This window comes from Pinus tabuliformis, chromosome 1_2 (genome assembly GCF_031772625.1).
Source record: "Pinus tabuliformis cultivar Carrire ecotype Pingquan chromosome 1_2, CPIR1, whole genome shotgun sequence".
In the NCBI taxonomy this organism is placed as follows: Eukaryota; Viridiplantae; Streptophyta; class Pinopsida; order Pinales; family Pinaceae; genus Pinus; species Pinus tabuliformis.
In genome coordinates, this window is record NC_142298.1 from 1,331,848,157 (window position 1) to 1,331,870,158 (window position 22,002).

The following is a 22,002-nucleotide window of genomic DNA, read 5'->3' on the forward strand; positions in this document are numbered from 1 at the left end:
GAACCCTTGCTGTCATTTACATGCATAATATCTGATCTAAAAATGGGGCTCTTAGGATTCTTGTCTAACTTACAACAACCTCTACCACTTCCAAAGCTTGAATATTCCCAAATCTATTTGATTAACCAATGTGGAATTAAGAAATGCTTGAGAACATGGGTGTATGCTGGCATTTGTTTTTATACTGATTATATGTTTTAAAATCTGTTGTTTGTGTTGATATGTGAATGTGCTTAAACCAATATATAATTGCATATAACAGTGAATAATGCAACAGTAAAAACAAACACATAAGACAACAAATTAATTAGGATTTCATCCACAATTCTTGGGCTACATCTCTGTGAGCTCTAGTCAACTTGACTAGGATCTCTTGGATTATGGTGTAAGTCTTTTTTTTACAAGCTCTTAGCCCAACTCCTGCTATTTTGCACAAAAATAGTCGGTCCAGACACCATCTAATCCCCTAGCTCTTGAAGCTCTGGCTCTTGGCTTTGGCTCTTGGCTGTTGGTTCTAGCTCTTGGCTTTGACTCTGGCTCTTGGGCTCTGGCTCTCGGCTCTTCACTCTTCGCTCTAGCTTCTTTTTTTCCTTCTATCAGAAAAAAAATCCTCTTGGCTTTTCACTTGGTTTCAAGTGACCCCATAGGCTTCTATTTTGCTTCTATGCTGCTATCTCAGCGCTGCCTGCTTGTGCTCGACTTCAGCAACAGCTCCGCCAACGAACAACAACCCAGCAACAACCAATAGTCCCCTCATTCTGTTGTTCTGTGGATTTTTAAGCCAAGTCGGCGCTGCTTGTTCATTGTCCCTCTCGGGCTCTTCATCTTCTTGTTTTGGTCCTCTCGAATCCATTCTTTGAGCGTTAGAAATCATTGCTAACTGCCCTCAGGGATGAATGCCACCTATGCTGTAATGGAAGAGTGCATCTGCACTTGAAATCCTTCTGAAATAGTCATTCTCTGTTTACATAGAGAATCCTGTAAAAACACGGGAAAATCCGCATAAAACAAAATTCCAGACTTCAAAGTTTCATAACCCCGCTTCATAACATTATCGGGTCTGCCCTTAGTCACTGTCGCAAGTTGCAACTGGCCTATTCCAAGGTTTCCCTTCCTATTAAGAAAATACGTTAAAAACATGGCCAAATCCCGCTTATCGGATTTGAAATTATATGCATTTGTATTTCAGAACCCTTTCAGGTCCATAATATCACATCAGGCTTAACTCCTTTGTATTTCGTTTAATAGCGAAATATACAAAAATATATAAGAAAAGGCCTTTCGGTGGATTTCAAATCTTAAGCAATAACGTTTATTATCCCAACGGGTCCTTCCATCGCTGATACCGATTCACCAATCCGATCATTGGCGATCAGCATATCACATCACGCATATATATATATATATATATATATATATATATAGAGAGAGATATATATATATATATATATATATATATATATATATATATATATATATATATATATATATATATATATATGTATGTATCCTCGCTCTGCTGTATAGCTCCGATTGCGATCCACCGACATCAGTGATCGCGACATCACATCGCCCAGGGTCCCGCCTTTGCCTTGTGGTATCACCAATTGTGATTCACCGATTTTGGCAATCACGCCATTGCATCGGCCTGGGACCTTTGCCTTGTATACACTACCTGCCTTCGATCTGACTCGCTGATATGATCATCAAAGGTCGCTGATCGAGGTGCCTTCCACCTGACTTTAAGCCTTGGCCTCATGTGATGCGATTTTCCCTTATAAGACCCATTTTTAAAGGATTTTTTCCTTTCTTCCCAAAGAACAAGGGGGACTTCTTTTTATGATAACTCCATTTGAAGTCTGTTTTCGCCCATTCCAGTTGCGTTGGATTCAGAATGAAGGGATCTCTGACATGAGACTATTTCCTAGAGAAGCCTGTGACTTTCCTCCGATTTACAAAGGATTTGTGCCATTTGGAACCTTTTACCTCTTATATGAAGTATTTTATACTTAGAGGTTTATCCAGGATCCATTTTTGGATCACTAGCTTGTACTAGCACCATTTTAGTTTTTATTAGCATCTCACTGCTGTCGTATGCATGAAACTGTTTTTCACGAACACTCGCCGATTGGGTGACTCGCTTCACCCACATGCATGTTGTTTCATTTTCTAAATCTTCCATTAACTGTTTGCATGCATGATCATTCACTCCTGCTTACACTCAGTATCACCATGCATTCACATTCACATTTGCTTTCAGTTGCCCGTTGGCAGGTCTAGGCAGCCTTGGCCTAGACTCTGCCTCACCAAGATAGAATTGCACAATCCTGAGAGGGAAGGATCTGTCTTCCTCTCAGAAAATGAGAATTTCTACCTAGTTACTATCCTATAGTCTTGAATTGCACAATTCTAAGAGGCAGTGATTGCTGGCCCAGAAAATTGCGCAATGCAGTGACTGGGCCTGCAACCATTGCCAACTAAAATTGCGCATTACACAATTCCAAAAACCAGTAGGCCAGTCTGGATTGTGAATTGCGTAATTCCAGTAGCCAGCCAACCTCCCAAATAGCCCAGACTGCCTTTTGCACAGTTATGGCAGCTAGTCTCCCAACCTCCTAGGAAAAGTTGCGCAATCCTTGCCAGTCAATTCCTAGGTATGTTGCATATCATTCTTCAAGTTTGCTTTGGTTTTATCTGAAAAATTTCTTGCCATGCATGTCTCTATGTCTTCAGATCTAGCAGGTGTTCTTCCGCCTCTTAGCAGTTTAGGATCAATGGCCTCCAAGAGAGCAGGAAAAAAGGACACTGACAGAAGTGCAACTGGAGCAACAATTGAGCGAGTGTCTACATGTTTACTGATCTATGAAGACACCAAGTTGATTGTAGACAAGGACATCAAGCTGGAATGGCAAGTGGTCAATGATGCATTTGCAGACACATTTGGGGAAGACCTCAAAGACCGCCAATTCTATGTGAACATCCACACGTCTAGATTATATCGGATTGCATGCAGGTATCCTGTGCTCCCATGCGTGGACATGATACATTGGATCGTCTCACACACTGATCCTGAGATGATGACATTGAGCAGTGTCAGCGGGATAGAGATTTCTATCTTCAGGGCATAAGATTATGAGAAGATGTATCATATGTCGAAACACGTGATCACCATGGAGACACCCTTCAGCATACCCAACAACAATGCCAACTCTAGAGATATCTTGAAGAATTGGGTGAAGGAGCCAGCTAAATTCAAGATGACACCCAACTAGGTCTACAAGATGAAGATACTGCAGAAGGCATATCAATACTTGGTCATCTTTTCATGTCGTCTGTATTGCCAAGAAAGCACAGAAACCTTCTCGCAAAGTTGGGTGATTGTGTTGGACCAAATGGCCAGAGAAGGAAAGTCATGCAACTAGTCTGACATGTTGGCTCACCAGCTGAAGGAACAGGTAACAAGGGCTCAACAACCACCCAAAGGTATGCAAGTAGAAATCTACATGTCCACCTACATCTTGGATGTAGTCTGTGCCCGTCACGAGTTCCCGGGATTGAAGTGGGCATGGACACCAATGGAGACCTTTGTGAACACTTAATGTAAGATGTTGTCCAAATGCAGCTTCAAAGGAGTCATCACAAAGCTATCTGATCATTTTGTCACCCCCGTTTACAAGATCATATTCGAACAGGATCCATCTTGTATGTCAAAAGCAACAATGGAGGCACTGATCGACATAGCTGATTGGTATGCCTCACCGTCTAGAACCTTCATACGGATGTACAACATAGAGAAGCCTCCGAATGTTCTACCAAAGTTTTCCTTCGACAAACTCGTCATACAGGAAGTATCATATCACATTCGACAGGGTTATCAACTAGGATACACTGGAAGAAGAAGGCACCTTGACCTGCTCTTCCATTGCGGATTGGGTTTTACAAGATACAAGCTTTCAAGCATGTCGATGTCGAAGCAAAGGAGATGAAGAAATATCCATTCGACACCCGAGGTTACAATCCGTATGACACACATTTTCTTGTGAAAGACCACTGCATGAGAGTACAATTTAACTGGATCCACAGGGCATGCCATTGGGTGGAGGAATACCCATGGAGATATTGTTACAACTTCTCCAGACTCAATGAACTAGCCGACCTCACTCTGGAATGGGTAGCGAAGCAGCATCTCGGAGAGCACCAGAAGCAACAACAACAGAGGTAAACATACTAGTGTGCGAGAAGGGCAAGAGGAAGATTGTCGACAACATGGAGGAAGAGAAGAGCTTCAAGTTCTGAGCATACCCACTTGTGAAGAAAGCCGTTTTGGCAATAGAGGCAAAGAGGCAACAATGAGACAAGAGAAACGTGTAAAGGCAGAGAGAGAAACAGAGAATGGAGGAAACAGAGAAGGAGTTGCATGAGTTGAAGGAGAAACTCCGGAAGGAACAGGAGATGCGCAGACAGGAGAAGTAAGAACAATAGGAACAAGTATAGCAGGGGGCGCAACTTGTTTAGACAAATGAAACTTTGCTCGTACATATAGTAGACTTGTTAGAACAACTGGCATCAAGTAGACAGGTTGAACCATCACAAGAGCAGGACTTCGCTCGGTAGATAGAGAAAGCACTTGAATAGATGGATATGGATATGGAGCAATAGGAGTTAGAGCAAGACATCGACCTTATGCCTCACCACTAAGAGGCCGACGCACCAGCTTCAATGCATCTAGAAGAGGAGACAGTCCCAAGCAACCAAGGAGACACCAAAATCCTTGGAGACAATCCAGAGGAGGAAATGCACAACATCTCATTCGACGAGTCCCAACATACAGTTGTGAAATCTCGCAGAGTGTTGAATCCAGATGATCATACATCCCCTGCACAGTTTGAGGAACAAGTGTTCGTGTTTGACGTGCGCAAACATCCAACAACATTGGCCGATGCTACTAGAGCATATGCCGAAGCCACTAGCCTGAGTGTTTGCTTCCTGATAGATGAGAATGAGCAAATGGCGAAGGAGCTACAAACAACCAAGAAAGGAGGAGAATTGGTTACATGATCTGCCCAAGCAAAATTGAAGAAGGAAATACTGGATGAAGTATTGTCCCTTGACACGGTCATGTGGGCGTTGTATTCCAAGTTTGGTACCGTGCATAAGGCAGTCGTCCATCTCAATGGTTGGTAGCAATGATGTGCTAGAAGATCACATATCTTGTTGAATGTGCATGCTACTGTTGATTACATGCAAACATGGATGATGAGATACAAGGGAGCCTCGCTACACTTGCCTAAGATGATGAAGCCCAGAGTCGTAGAGTTGAAGGCACATATCCCGAGTTGGATCCGGAACAATGAAGATCTCCCGCAGCTCATCACTAGTGTACAGGCTTCCCATGCACTAGTATTCAAGAGTATGGATGTTGTTGTGTGCGCACATGTGATTCCATCTATTGGGACACTCACCTAGGTGAAGACAAAGGCATATTTCCAACTGGAGCTTGACTCATACTTTGACGAGTTGATGCGCATAGCCACCAACCTAAACTTGGTGATCAATGCAAACACCATGCACAAGTATGTTTCTAGTCCGACCACACTCAAGACAATGATGCGCATGTTATTAGACGACTTGGACATAGGAGTACGAGAAGTGTACCTGGATGCTATGGAGGCAAGAGTTCGTTTCCAGAAATATTTCACCTTAGAGTACACGGACGCCATCACAGACTACCAAGCTTGGTATCAGGTCGCTACTGTTGACCATCGTGAGGTTGTCGAAGAGCTGGTATTCCAATAGTTGTCCGAGTCATAGTGATGCCTTGCGTGGCTTGTTCAAGCCATTTCGTCTCTCATGGGTACATTTGCATTGTAATGTAACGTCTTTTCAAGTGTAAGTTCAAGTATCGATGGTTGGATGTAACAGTCATAGAGTAGATGAAGAGTCATGAGTGTTGATGAACTGTCACAAAGGGGAATGTCAAGGGCCATCCCACCCTTTGCTATAAATAGTCCCTCATAATGCATTGTAGAGGCTTTTTTTTAGCCAAGCTTCCAATGGGACTATCTTAGAGAGATCTTGGAAAATATTGTAACGAGCCTTGGCTTCTCCATTGCGTAGAGCTAGTATATCTCTTTGGAGCAGCAGGCGACAATGACTATAACGTTCCGCTATCAGAACTAGTGGTTGGACATGGATGTATTGTATGTTTGGAACTTACACTTCTTAATATAACAGAGCCAAAATGTTTCATGCATATGTCAGATTGTATTTCAGCTATCTTGTTTACTCTAAATGATATATGTATTTCTTTTCTTACACATGCATGTGTAGCTATTTTTCAGATATGTATGTGTGAATCTTTCTGAAATGTGCTGTTGGTTTAACCATCACTTTGGATTGCTCGCTTACTTACCTTCCATGTTGTGATGCATCGTTGCTGGTGTGTTCGCTTCTTAACTTCGTGCTGTCACAGGTTTCCAAGGGGCGCACTCACCTCACCCTTCGTGTGTTAGAACTGCTCATGCACCTTCGTTGACTAACTGCATATGTCACACCCTTGCTACAAACAGGGACATCTTACTTTCCTCTGTGTGAAATCGCGGTCAAGGCGATACCACACGCGCCACTGCTGGGACTCCTACAACAAATGGTCTAAGGTCTAATTGGGACTTCTTACCGGGGAGATCCTTTGACATGTTAGCAGGTCCAACACCGTCAACATTTCTGGTGCTAGAAGGAGGTCCAGATGAGAAGCAGTGTCCTATCATCCTATTTTGAACCTTTGCATAGCTATCATGGAATCTTGCACACTCAACCCTCCACGATGTTTTTCGTATGACGAACCTGTCCACATCATGAGGGAGTTTTTTAATCTCTTCTCTACATACACGTATGATGGTGAAGGCAAAGTGGCCTGGCTTGTGTTATTAAATGAATTCCTTGCCATGCTTGATGAGGAAGATGGATGTTCCGATGAATAGGCTAGTCTACTGCTTGCATACACACTTCATGAATCCCCACATTAGTGGCTGTGCAACCTACTAGATGATAGTGTGCACTCACTTGAGCACTTCTATGATCTCATTGAAGATACTTTCCATCATTTTGATCCAAAACATCTTGACCAAAAACTGTTGCAACAACGGAAGGCTCTGCATGAATCTCCTAAGGATTTTTGGTAGCACTTCCATGTTTTGTAGTTTCAAGCTCTGAGAAGCCAGATGAAGTTTCAATATCTCATTGACAGATTCATGTATTTCCTTATGAAATTTGTCAATCCCAAGAAGAAATATGAGCCCAAGCCTCACTCAACATACTTCAGTGATGGATCTGCGTAATCACAGACGGATGCGGTCACTGTCACAAGTGACTGTCTGCCGTCCCCTCATCAAACAGCTCCACCATTGCAGAGTGATGCAGGAGATCAGGCACACACATCTGTTCAGCTGTCACATCCTCCCAACATCAATTCGCTTAATTTTTGCTTAGATTTGGTTGTGAGTCCATCACGTTTTCATATGCATTTTGTACCACAACCTCCTTATTCGTACTCGGATGATCCTTCGGATGATACTGTCTTGTGTTCTTCCATTCCGGACTCTACACTTGTTGTGAACGAGGATCAAGCCACTGAAGGAGTTGGTGTTGCACAACCAACATGCGCTATCATTCATGAAGAGTATGACTGGGAGCTTGAGCATCAACACTCAGTGAAGGATGACTCCCTTTTGTCCGAGCCCCCTCTATTCTTTCATGGCATATTTGGTGAACCTGACATCCATGATTTTGCATGTGTATCTTCATCTATGGATGCACCCATTGTTGATCACTCACAGGACACCCCGGATGTGAGTCCATCATCCGACAACGAAGAGGATAAAGTATTCATTGAAAATCCACTTGACCTTTCATCTGCCTTTTTTGGAAACACAGAGGGTGAATTTGTCCGCTTCTCATCTACCCATTTGTTTGATTTATCAGATCACGAGGATGCCGATGAAATCATTGATTTTTCTGATCATAGCTGTCATGATATATTTACTCCCATATTTGATCACGATCAAGATTCTATCACATTTGATTTTTCGAAGCCACCTGTTTATGATGATCTATTTGACGACGAAGTCGAAACCCTGTAGACTGTCAAGGCACTTCAACCCGAGATGATGGTTATGTCAGGCCATCACTGTCCTGAGGTTGGTTTTACTCCTGATCAGGAAATTGTTCAATCACCCAAGGCTCCTCATCACTCATATGTACGCATTGAAGATCAATCTCACACACAGATCATACTTCGTCCACTTGAACTACATGATCCCATCGCTCATGCATTGGAGGAGTCTTACATTGCAAGCACACACGAACGATGCAAGTTATCTTTGTTTCTTTCATTTTCTTTCATGACACAGTCAAAAGTATGCGTATGATTCACAGCTGCACACAGTGTCACGCATCACTGTGACAAGTCCACGGACCACATGTCATGTTCTTGCACTCGCTTATGTCCTGTGGACACTTTTAAACATGAAGTGTGTTTGTCTTCATTGTTATATCTTTCTTGTTTGCTGGTTCACACAACTAAGTTGCTCACAAACCAGGCCTTCACCAACATGGGTCAACCAATGCACCGATGGCTACATTGCAAATATCACATCACGTGATCAGGCCCATGCATCGTTAGCTTAGGAGTAGGAGTAGTGTTTGATTTCAGTTTGTCTGCTTGCATGCTTGTTTTCTTACTTGCGCTTGCTTGTTTGCTGAATCACTTTGCTTTCACATTTACTTCTGCTTCTGCTTTGCTTTATTTGTTTGTTTTTTTTTTTGTTTTTTTTTTGTTTTTTGTTTTGTTTTTGTTTTTGTTTTTGTTTTTGTTCTTGGTTTTGGTTTTGTTTTTGTTTTTGGTTTTATTTTTGTTTTTTGTTTTCGTTTTTGTTTTTGTTTTTTATTTTTGTTTTTGTTTTTGATTTTGTTTTGTCTTGTTTGCTTGTTTTGTTTTGTTTTGTTTGTTTTGTTTTTTGTTTGTTTGTTTGTTTTGTTTTGTTTTGTTTTTGTTTTGTTTTGTTTTTGTTTTTTTGTTTTGTTTTGTTTTTGTTTGTTTGTTTGTTTTGTTGTTTTGTTTTTTTGTTTTTGTTTTTGTTTTTGTTTTTGTTTTTTTGTTTTTTTGTTTTTTGTTTTGTTTTGTTTTTTTTTTTTTTTTTTTTTTTTTATTTGTTTGTTTGTTTTTTTTTTTTTTTTTTTTTGTAGGTTAGTTTCGTATGAAACTGTGCACGAATCTTCAAACAAGATGGGTAAAGTACAAGAGGCCTTGTGCATCTATCACTACTTGGTTATCTGTCATCATGCCTCTGTGTGAAGAACTTATTACTTTTGTTCCATGATACGTTGATGGAAAATATGTACTGATTGAATTGAACCATGGTGAAAACACAACGCTTGCACGCTAAGTAGTTCACCTACTCTAGTCGGTTGTTTTTGGGTTAACCCTTGGCAGCTCAGTCAAGTAGAGTAAGGTGAGGGGGAAAACCTTAACTGGCACGTCAAAGGTATATAATAAACTACTTCTCTGAAGGAACAACCTCTTCTTCTCTAAATAAGTCGGGATCCCTCTTCTACCTCTGAAATGAATAAGTGCCATGCACAGTTATGAAAATGAAAAATGAAAAAGTGAAAAGTGAAAATTTTTGAAAAAATGAAAAATGAATAAGGTGAAAGAAGAGAAAGGTTTCCTACGTAGAGAGGTGATGCAAGTAACTCCATTTGGATACTGACCAAGTTCACTAGCAGTGTGATGCTTGTGTTCCTGTGTGACTTCGCCGAGGTACTGTCCAGGCTTACTGGCAGCGGAGAACCACTAGAGATGAAACTAAGACTTTGACGACTATATTTCTTGTGCACCAATATACCTCTCAACCTTAATTGAAACAATTGCGTTGACTTGACTTGGAATGTGTGTCAATCGACCAAGAGCTTGGCAGATGCTACATCTTACAATCAAGCAAGTGTGGAAACCAAGGGGAATTGAGAACTGAACAATGCTTCTAGGGGTGTTAGACTTGCCTTTCACGAACAAGGTCCATTTAGAGAGTTGGAGTTCTACCATTGTGTTTCCAAGTGTTGTAGTGGCTACAACCACCCTCCAAAATTTTTCCTTAGCTTTGTTTTGGAGCCTCCTTACCATCCTTCCTCAGCAACATGTCTTGCCCTGTCATGTACACAAGCTTCAATGATTTTCTAACAGTGTCAGCCTATGCATCATGGCTTGTTTCATCCCCCTCATAGGTTGTTTCTCTAGACTTGGTCCAACTACAGGTTGAGCAAATCCCTCAAGAAATTGCGCAATTCTGGGGGGGAACTAGCCTTCCCTCCAAAAATTGTGGAATCCTGTCTAGCAGCCTGCTGGGCTCTAGAATTGCGCAAATCTGATTGTCAAGCTTCACTGGAAAAAATGTGTAATCTCTCCCAGCAGGACTTCTCAGCCCAAAAATTGCACAATTCTGGGTAGCAGTCAGTTGCTCAACCCAGAAATTGTGCAATCCTTTTTGGTAGCCATCCTAGCTCCCTCCAAGAAATGTACAAATTTTCCCCTTAGCTAAGCAGGCTATTGCATGTTCCATTGAGTTGATTGCTTCCACCCGGGACTGAGAAAACTTGACTTGCATGCATGGCCTACTTTTCCCCGAAATAGAAAAAGCAATATTCAAAAAGCATCTCTATATTTTAGGGAGCTAGTTTTAACAACTGGAGGTTACATGCAAAGAACATTTTAGAATCTTTCCTCCAAGTGTCACTTTTTCCTAGATTTGTGGCATGCACATCATGAGCCTCAAACTTATTTATTAGATTTTTTAGAGCTCTTTTTTTCACATTGATCTTGGAGCTCTGACATCCCATAGCACATCTAGGAGTCTTCGACACATCAAGCTCAGCTATTTCTAGGTAAGTCAGCTTAGCTTGTATTTTGTAGCATTTCTGTCACTTTTTGTGTTTTGGCTTGTGTGAGTGTTGTTTGCTTGATTTCTGTGAACGCTTGCTGTCGTTTACATGCATATTAGCTTGTACTAGAACCGTTTCAGTTTTTGTTAGCATCTCACTGCTGTCGCATTCATGAAACTGTTTTGAACGAACAATTGCCAATTTAGTGACTCACTTCACCCACATGCATGTTGTTCCATTTTCTGATTCTTTCATTCACTGTTTTCATGATAAATCATTCACTCCTGCTTACACATAGTATTGATGCATTCACATTCACATTTTCTTTCAGTTTCCCGTCAGCAGGTCTGGGCAGGCTTGGCCCGGACTCTGCGTCACTAAGACAACATTATGCAATCTTGAGAGGGAAGGATCTATCTTCCTCTCAGAAAATGCACATTTCTGCCAGTGACTATCCTCCAGCCTTGCATTGCGCAATTATGAGAGAGAGTGGCTACTGGCTGTTACAGGTCTATTTGGGCACATCACTCCCATCATTCAGATCAGTACTTTTAGGGCTTACCAAACCCTAATTTTGTTGCTACATGCCCTAGACAAGTCATCACATTGAATACCATCATTCCTGAGAGTTTCATGGTCTGAAGACATCCTCAATTAACTCTTTGAGGGACCAACACAGCCTCAGTCAGGGGTAAATGCACTACAGAGCCCTTAGGCCCATTCAAGCCTGCTTTGTAGAGCACCTAGGCCCACTTTGACCTACGCTGGGCGAGATTAAGTGAAATCTTTGTAGGATTCTGGGAATATTCTTTCATTCTACATCATTCTAGAAGATCCCCACCTCTTATCCTCTCCTATGCGATTGAAATTGGATAGGGAATGAATCAAATAACCTAATATCCTCTCATCCCTTCCTCCATGGAAACTAACTCCCAAATTGGAAAGCCATTCAATGTCCAATTTATGGAAAAACCACCTCCATTTCCTTATAAATTGAGAACTCATCATAGTGATCAGGAGCTGGAATTTGAGAATTTGTAAGGAGATAATGTTGGTTTGAGGTTTGAGATTGTAAGCAAGTATTTTTATGTTGTTGGAGTGTTTTGCTTTTGGTGTGATGAAGGATGGAACTCAAGCTGGATGAGTGACATGGGATTAGACTTCTTTGGTTGTAACTCTTCCTTCTAATTAATAAAGTTGTTTACACCTTTTCCCATATTCTTGTCTTTATGTATGATGATTATATGTGTAAATTTTTTCGATTCTATTTTCTTATAGTAGATAGATCCCTTGCTTTGATTGGTTTTTGTCCTATGTTTATAATTGCAAGTACTTATCGAGTGGATTTAGTTCAAGAACAAGCGATGTGAACTATTCAAAGGAGACAAAGGGAAGCAAAAGATAACAAGTAGGTCCCTTGTGTTATTTATCTTCTATAGGAAAAGGTTAAACTCTTTAAATCTATTGTTCTAGGTGTAGCTACCCACCTAGAGAAGTTGTGTTTATTCATAGATGAAAATTTCCACATAACAAATTGGCAACTTTACTGTGGAACGATCATCATTCCGGGTAGTTTATCTTCTTCCTAGTACACCCTAGTAGGCTTTACTTTCCTCCATTGATCTTATTTCAGCCTTTTTGAAGTGTTTTTTGGTAAAAAATTGTGCTTGAAAGTCCCTTGAATGGCCTCTCTGGCACCAGCGCAGGCTTGGTTAGGACACAGAGCACCCTTAGCTTGATGACAGTGCTCTAAAGCATATTGTCTCCCATTCAGGGTTGCGCTGATCCTTCTTAGGTAAAAAATCCCACTTTTGTCTTGGTTTTTTCCAAACTTCCTTCTATTTTTGCTTGTTGAAAGATCAATGGTTATTGTGTCTCTTAAATCAATTTGTATTTCTCTTCCTAGCCTTACTTTGGCCTTGATTGTTTAGTGTTTCTTAAATGATTTCTTTATCATTATCAATTCATTGTCAAAGTTATCTTATAGTCAATTAATCTTTGCTCAAAAGAAAGTGTTGTAAAAGTCTTCATTTCTTTCAAAAAGGAACTGTCGTAAAGTCTTCATTCTTGCAAAAAGATTGATTGATTGTATGTGCATTAGTTTCCTTTTGTTCATTTCAAAATTAAGGGATTTGAAAAGAAAAACTTGCATCGTGCATTGAAAAAGTTTGAGTGTGCTTATAGGAATAGCCTAGGGAAATTGCGATAGATGTGCTCTTTGCTCTTTGATTAAAGGAATTTGATTGCTTTATCCCTATTAGCTAAGGTTTTCATTGTTCAAAATTGAATGAAAAGAATGCTTATCATATTAGTTGCATTCTAGGAATTTCAAAGACATCACGTGGTGAACTTGAAAGGAAAATTCTTAATCAAGATCAACTTAAAATTAATCTCAATTAACCTAATGGAGCATTGTCAACTAACGAAAAACATTTAGAGGTTCTAGGCTAGAGATGTGTTCTGGCATCGTAAAACATAGCAGCTGTCGCTAACTTTTCTGTGATACATTTCGAGTGTGATACCTCATTCCATGTACGTGAGTATACCGTAGCTCGTCCACGTACCTTCGGGTATATAGGGTGGTATTACAGTACGTAAAGTATAAAGGAATGCTCTCACTGTGTGGTTTCACATTAGAGAGCGCTAACACGGATTGGGCCTCCACGTACTTTTGGGTGTATATGGGAGGACTACATTAGGTTGCTATCCATCCTTAGGTAACCGAGTCAGCCACCTTGTACACTGTGATACATCGAACACAACATTCGGGGAGATTGCCTACCCGTACTTCTTGGTTCGCTGGGAGGTATTATGCAGTTCACAGTTGCTTGGTAATCCTTTTTCCTAGCTTACCCCTTTTTGTTTATTTCTTTTTTTTAATAAAATCAATCAGCAATCATGGAGGAATATCAACCCTTACCCCATGGTTCACGGAGGACAACGAGTAAACCATCTTTACTACCTGAAGCTACACCTATCCGGTTAAAGCAGTCTCGTTTGACTGAATACAATACTTCAAAAAATTCTGGTTCTTCATCTGAATTACCAGAAACATCTATACTAGTAAGTACTGTGACCCCAGTTACTCCTACAATTACTGGTACATCTGTTACTAAAGTGGAATCTCCACAATTACTTGAGGACACTAGAACTGAATGTAGTGAAACGGTAACCCAAGTTGTCTAACAAGAATTTGATTCTCAACCCAAAGTTGTTCAACAAGAAATTACTTCTGAAATTGAATCTTGTTGGGTGTGGAGCCTGATTATCTTCTGTATTCAAAGGTTTTAGCTGGATGTATACCCTAGGAAGACTGTACACCCCTCCATGCGGGGGTTGGGGGAGGGGGGGGTAAATCCCCCCTGGCTGGGGGGTTCGGGGGCCAGTGGTCCCCTGGCAGGCGTTCGGGGCCAGCGCCCCCGAAGCTAAAAATAGATGTAAAATTGCCTTATAAAAGTCTAGTAATTTCTAGTCAATCTGGGTCGTTCATTAAGCGGATGATCTAATGGTAGAAGTTATGTTTAATTTAGGGTTTTTTGCCCTAGAAGGCAACCCCTCACTATATATGAGGGAATTTTATTGTGTCTATGTATATCTATATTCTGAGTGAGGAAGAGAGAGGAGATTGAGAGCGAAGAGGGTGTTACAGCAGATCTGTTGTAGGTTGTATCTCTTCAGTTTGCTGGATAATATAATAAAATAAGGACTGGTTATTTCTCTGTGGATGTAGCCCAAACTGGGTGAACCACGTATATCTCTGTCTCTCTTGTTTTATGCGTTTTCTGTGTTTATATTTCTGCAATATTTTATGTGTTCCATTGCTCTGTAATATATATTTTTCTAACAAATCTGTTCAACCAAAAGTTGATCCTGAACCTATTACCATTCAATCAGAAGTCACTTCTGAACCAAAAGTCGTTCAAGAAGCCCAACCTGAACCTGTTGTTCTTTTACCAGAACACTTGGATCTTGAAGTTGAACTACTAGAAGTGGTTACCATACTGGAAGAAGATCAACCTGTATATCCTCAGACATCCTTAACTATCGAGACTTCCCCTTTACCTTAGGAACAAATACCAGAAATCTAGTATGGACTTGATGGTGAAACCCTTCCACCTAGTTTGATTTCAATAGAAGAGAAAACTAAGGAAGAAATACCCAGAATTCCATTCCATTTTGGAATTGGACTTTATCTTTATCCTCATACTCCTCATTTTACTGCTCCTTTTGATCTTGATTACTTTCAGACACCCGTTGATTCATTAGGAAATTTATTTGAACATTTGACTATGGCAGAGTCGACATCCCATAATGTACCATTTGTTACAGCTACGAGAGAATCTTCTGTCGCAACCTCGTTGACGTTTACTACGACACCTGAGTCACATTTGTATGGTGTTCCATCTATCTCATTGGGTTATCAATCTTTATCTAGAACCCACTTAGGTGTTTCTTCTACCCCTTGGTCTTCACCCATGTCCTCTACAGGAATTTTGTCTGGTTCTTCATTAACGGATACTGAACAACTGGACCTATCAAGTCAATATCAAGCTGGCTCATCTGGTTACTGTCCAATGTATCCGCTTTACACTGGATTATCCCATATGGAGAACAATATGCACAATCTCCTTATCCTCCATTTTCTAGAGGGAAACCATATGTTGGTATGCCGTCGTCTTTAGGTCAGCTTGGAATGATTGTCTGTTAGTGGCAGCCAACAACGCTTGTTCAACCTAGGCTTGTGTATCCATCACAACCTATGCAATCTATCTCATCCATACCTACTACACCTATTGTTACAACTTTATCATAGTCACAAGCTCAATTAGTTGTATCTCAACCTGTGCAAGTTGGTCCTTCAACCTCAGACCCCCAAGTTTCAGGTTTATAGATTCAGCCTTCTCAAGCAGTTTTACAACAACCACTTGTGCCTGGAGTCCAACAACCTTAGGGTAGTTTACCTTTTATTGGAATGACTTAGAGTTACACTGGTTTAGTGTATTCACAACCTGGTCAAGCTTACATTGGTGGGCAACAACCATTAAATCAACAACTGTTGTATCAACAACAAAAACAGTTGCTTCAACAGCCTTGGTAGCCCTAATATCAACAGCAACAACTCTAGCAATACCAACCTCATCCTGGACTTGGTCAACAAGCCTATGTTGGGTTTGGTCAACAACAAGTTTACCCAGGTCCTAGTCAACAAGCCTATGCTAGGTTTGGACAACAACAAATGTATCCTGGTGCTTAAAAACCACCTTATACCAGAGTTGCTCAACAAACTTACCCCTATCAAGGTTACTAGCAGCAGATGCCTTATGCTGGTATGAAAAGGCCTATTTCCCAGGCAATCCCATCTTACCATGGTTATGCTCAACCTAACATCAATAGACAGTTTCCTTTTGTTGCAACACTTAAATTACCAGATCTAAATCGGCTTACCTTTGGTGGACGGTGATTCCTCATAAATAAGCTTCTGATATTCTGAAATTCAATGGAAACCCTGCAGAAGACCCGTTCAACCCTTTCATGACTTTTCATTTATGGTGTTCATCAAACTCCTTGAATGATGATTCAGTTAGACTACGTCATTTCCAGATAATTCTTACTGGTCCAACTACCAAGTGGTACATTGAGTTACCACAAGCTTCTTTTGATAAATTTACATATTTAGCTACCACAGTTTTAACCCACTTCCAGTTACCCATACAATATGAAATTCAAACATAACTAATGACCAAATTTAAACAGACTACTACTACTCATATCTCTGATCATATTCATGAGTGGCATCATCATTTTCGAATGATAAAAACTTATGTTCCTGATCAATTTTTAGCTAAGTGGATTATAAAATCTTTGTTTCCATCTATCACCAAGGATGTGGCAAAAGGTGGAGTTGTCACTGAAGAGAAAGTAATTTCTTGTGCCCAATATTTGGACTTGATTTATACACAGTCTGGCATGCTCTATGACAAGATCCAGAATGCACCCAGACCAGATTTCACTATTCCTCCACCACCATTGAGTAAGGAATCTCATGCCATTGATGGTGTGATTGGTTCTTTGAGCACACAAATGGCAAGTAGACCATCTGGTCAAACACTTGCCATCTCCAATCAAACTTCAAATGCATCTGATAACACTCTTGCTTCCAAAATTAATGACGTGTCATCTGACAAAGGAAAGAATGAAAAGAAACTAGGAAGCAAGAAGAAGGGTAAAAACAAGAAGAAACAAAATAATCCCCCTCAAGAGAAATCATCTGATTCCTCTCCTTTAGGTAGGAAACCTCATTACCCATGTTTAATCTGTAATGATGAGAACTTTACATGAGATTTTCCTCATCGCTCTGAAGTCTCAAAGCTACTTAAGACTTCTAGTACACCCACAGTGTTGACTGATCCTTTTATGAACCCGGAGACACATATGGTTACTATAGACCATGCTTCCACTTCCCAAGTGCTTATGATATCCGCCTCTAAGCCTAAAATTGATGTTTTGGTGTCATCACAAAGTAAATATTATGGGAATCAACCATCATTGTCAAACAACTAGGCCACTGATCAACCTAATCCTTTGACTTCAACTTTGTCTAATCCTATTTCACTACCTATTGCACTAGAGTTAACAATAAAACCACCTAAGGGAGTTGTACATAAATCAACATTTAACTCTCGATCTCAAGCAACACAAAACTATAACATAGTGTAAGATTTAGCTCAATCAACTTCTACTATGTCGACGCTTGAGGTGCTTCAAAATTGTCCCTCCTAGAAGCAGGCTTTGTTGTCAACAATTGGTGGAATTGATCCAACGGATTCCAATCTTGTGGTTTTCAACCATATGGGTTATATGCCACAGTTTCCAGCACAATTAGCATTCCTGATTCAAGTAAATTCCTTCCGACATTACAAATATTGTTCAACCATACCTTGATGATTTACCTTCTCATTCATGAAAGTGGACTGATCACCCACAGCGTTTGAGAGCTATATTTTTACGGTGTCAACACTAAAAAATATGACTCAATCCACACAAATGTGTGTTTTGTGATGGTTCTGGTTGTTTGCTTGGTTTTGTAGTGTCTAAGGAAGGAATTCGACTCAACTCTCTTAAGGTTTAGGAAATTCTTGACTTGCCTCCACCTTCCAATCTACTATAGTTATAGAGACTCCAAGGGAAGGCTAACTTTCTAAGGAGGTTCATTCCCAATTATGCTAAAATGGCTAAAGGATTTACCTGTATTTTGAAAAAGGGGATACCCTTCCATTTGGATCAGGTTGCATAAGCTTCCTTTGATGCTCTTAAAGATACCTTAATTAGAGCGTCATTAATGTATTCCCTGAATTATCAAAACGACTACTTCTTGTATCTCGCCGCTGCAGATACAACCATTGCGATGGTTTTAGTCCAAGAGGAAGATGGGATTGAACATTTGATATATTATTTGAGTCACAATCTCAATGATACAGAAGTTAAGTACTCTTATGTCGAAAAGCTAGCTTTGGTTGTTGTTCAAGCTGTACAGAGATTTCACCACTATATCCTGCTCTGAAAGACCACTGTCATTTCAGATTGCAACCCTATGACATATATTTTGTCACGTCAATTGCTGGGGGGAAAATACTCAAAATGGATCGTCATTTTGTAGGAATTTGATTTGGAATTCATCAAATCCAAATCAAAGAAATCTCTAGTTTTCACCGAGCTTCTTTGTGACCTTCCCTCGAATACCATTGATTCAACATCAGAACCATCAATTCTGGATGAGTCTCTATTCCTAATTTCGTCATTTGACCCGTGGTATGGAGATATACTGATTTATCTCCAGACCCAAACTTTCTAGCCCGATACCTCTCGCTCACAACATCGACGTATCCAATACCAAGCCAAATATTATTTGATCATTGGTGACAATCTTTACCGTTGTGGTATCGATATGATTTTACAGAGGTGCCTCACACATGAGGAAGCTGAGAAAGTTTTGAATGATTTCCATTCAGGTGCTTGTGGTCTACACTTATATGGTTATGCTACTGCACAGAGGATTCTCTGTGCTAGTTACTTCTGACATACCATATTCAAAGATTTCATTATTTATGTCAGACGCTATCATGCATACCAGATGTATGACCATAAAGCTAGGTTACCACCTACACCGTTGCATCCTGTCGTCGTTGTTGGACCATTTACCAAATGGGGCATTGAATTCATGACATGTAATCCTCACTCGTTTGGGAGGCATGGGTACATTATAGTTGCCATTGACTATTTCACAAAATGGGCTGAGGTGATGCCTACATTAAACAATAGTGGCGAGATGGCTGCACTTTTCTTTTTCAACCATGTGGTTGCCCGGTTTGGTGTACCACAGGCGATAGTTATAGATCATGGGTCACATTTTTGCAATCACATGATGACTTAGTTAACTGCCAAGTTAGGAATTTCACATGATAGTTCTACTCCTTATTATCTTCAAGCTAATGGACAAGTTTTGGACATCAACAAAGTACTTAAGCGAATGCTTCAAAGAATGATAGGGGTTCATAAATGAAACTGACATTTACTCCTGTACTCTACTTTGTGGGCATACCGAACCTTAGTAAGGAATGCAACTGGATTCATACCATTTCAATTGGTGTATGCTCTGGAGGCAATCTTGCAGATACAATGTGAAATTTCATCTCTTAAACTCGCAATTGACCTATTACCTGACACTTCTGATGAAGAAGCGTGTCTCTTAGAACTCATCGATCTGGATGAAACCCATCGTGAAGTTGCATCGGCTAATGAAGCATATAAGAAACAAATCAAGGTGCAATACCACCGAAATGTTAAGACTTGCATTTTCTCAGAAGGAGACCTGGTCTTGCTTTATGACCAAGAAGTTGATAAACTAGGAGCAGGAAAATTTGAACCACTATGGATGGGCCCTTACATTTTCAAGTGTGTTTTGGCAAAATGTGCCTACGAGTTGGTGGATTATGATGGAATTCCATTGTTGGAGCCCTGAAACGGGCTGTATACCAAACATTACTATGCTTAATTGAGTGTAGTAAAATCACTGCATATATGCTTTAATTTCATGTGTGTGTGAGAGTGTGTCTTTTAGAGTTTTTATGTGGTTAAGTAATCCGCTTTTCATTTGTTGCAGATGTCAAAATATTTGGAACCATTTGTTGGTTACGCCGATGGTGCTAGTCGTAGTAGGCAAAACCTATCTTCTGCAACATGGGCCATTTTCACTCCAAGTGGTGAGTTAGTTAGTTTTCAAGGGATTTGTATCGCTCGTTCTATAAACAATATCATTGAGTATAACGCATTGATCGAACTTCTCTCTGATGCCATTTCACTTGGCATTCACCGAATCATTATTAGGCTGGACTCAAAACTCGTCGTTCTACAACTAACAAGTGTTTATATTGTCCAAAATACAACAATTCTTCTTATGTTCCTTAGAGTTTGTCTTTTGGAAAGAAATTTTGAGTGCATTCAATATCAACATATTTCCAGAAACTTTAACATATTAACTGATTCATTAGCGAACTATGTGTTAAACCAACATTTGTGACACATGTAAAAGTAAATTTTCAATTGACATCATTAGTTGAATAGGATTGCACATAACCATATATAAACACTATGAAAGTAAAAATAGATAGATGTTTTAAAAAGTTTTTACAAAATTTTTGTCCAAGACATGTTTGGTCATCTAACCTAAAAACTCAAATGCATACAAAAATCATTCTAAGTAGACTTAGTGATGCTCATGATAACAGATCACAACCTGAGCTGTTATGCACAATAACCTCATCCAATGGCTAGGAACACCATTAGTATGGCGCTGAAGCCTCATAGGTAACTCCTCGATCTAGATATCTGGAATACAGAGGGTTAACCCCTCTACATGATCCTGCAACTCTGCCAGTGTTTTGGTCAAATCCAAATCCTAAAGAACTGCTCTCTCAACATCTCTCCGTGTTGTTCCACCTGCCTCCTGTTGATGTACAATAGGTCGAACAATACCAACATCTGTATGCATGAGAAATATTTTAGTTTAGTCTTGGAAACATCAAAAACACCAAAACATGTAGAAACTTAAAAATAAAAAACATTTGGTTAAAAACAATTTACTTATAACACCCCATTGAGTGCTCACTAGTAAACTCAAATCTGGATGTCCATGAAAATCCATCCCTATGTATGGATGCTCCTTGATGAAAATGTGTTGTCTATCAAGCCAACTAAAGAATGCAGTAGAAAATGTGATTGATGACAGACCAACAAGTATAGCCATCAATTCAACCCACCTCTGCATCTGTGGATCTCTAGGACCAGCCACACCCAACATTACATGCTGAGGTTGCATCAATGGAATTCTCTCTAATGTAAAAGAAATTAAGAGCGATTCATAGATAAAATTCTTCATCTTACCACTCTTTACCTTTGTCAGCTGCTCTTTCATCGAAGAAAGTACAACCTCAACCAGTTGAATACACTTGGCTCAAGACACTAAAGTGCATACTACATGTATGATCTGTTCGCTAGATGAAGAGTCACACTGCCTGCCAACTTTGTGATAGTGAAAAGGATTTTTCTCAAAGGAAAATCATGTACATCCCTCATGTTTATTTTCCCATCCTTGCTAGGTTGTGTAACTGGCCGACAAAACTGTCGAATATAGTCCTCACCGATTCACCCCCATAGGCAAATCCTGAAAGAGAAATGGGGGCACCATGTCTCCACAACCCAGTAAGAAAGTAAACATCATCTATCATAATAGGGACCACTTTTTCCCTTATGTGAAAATCCTGATCCATTGGATCCCATGCATGAACTAAGAACTACAATAGTTCTAATTTTTGCCTCATCCTGGACAACTTGAAGTATTTTAGCAGCCCACAGTTTTTGGCGGCCTCAACAGTACCCGGATCATTTAGGGCAACCATGTCTCTTTCTTCATTCTCTCTTTCTCACCAAGTAATAGACATTATGATTCGATCAAAGCCTGAAATCAAACCATAAGCTTAGTTAGGATCCATTTCATGCAAAAAACTGGAGAAA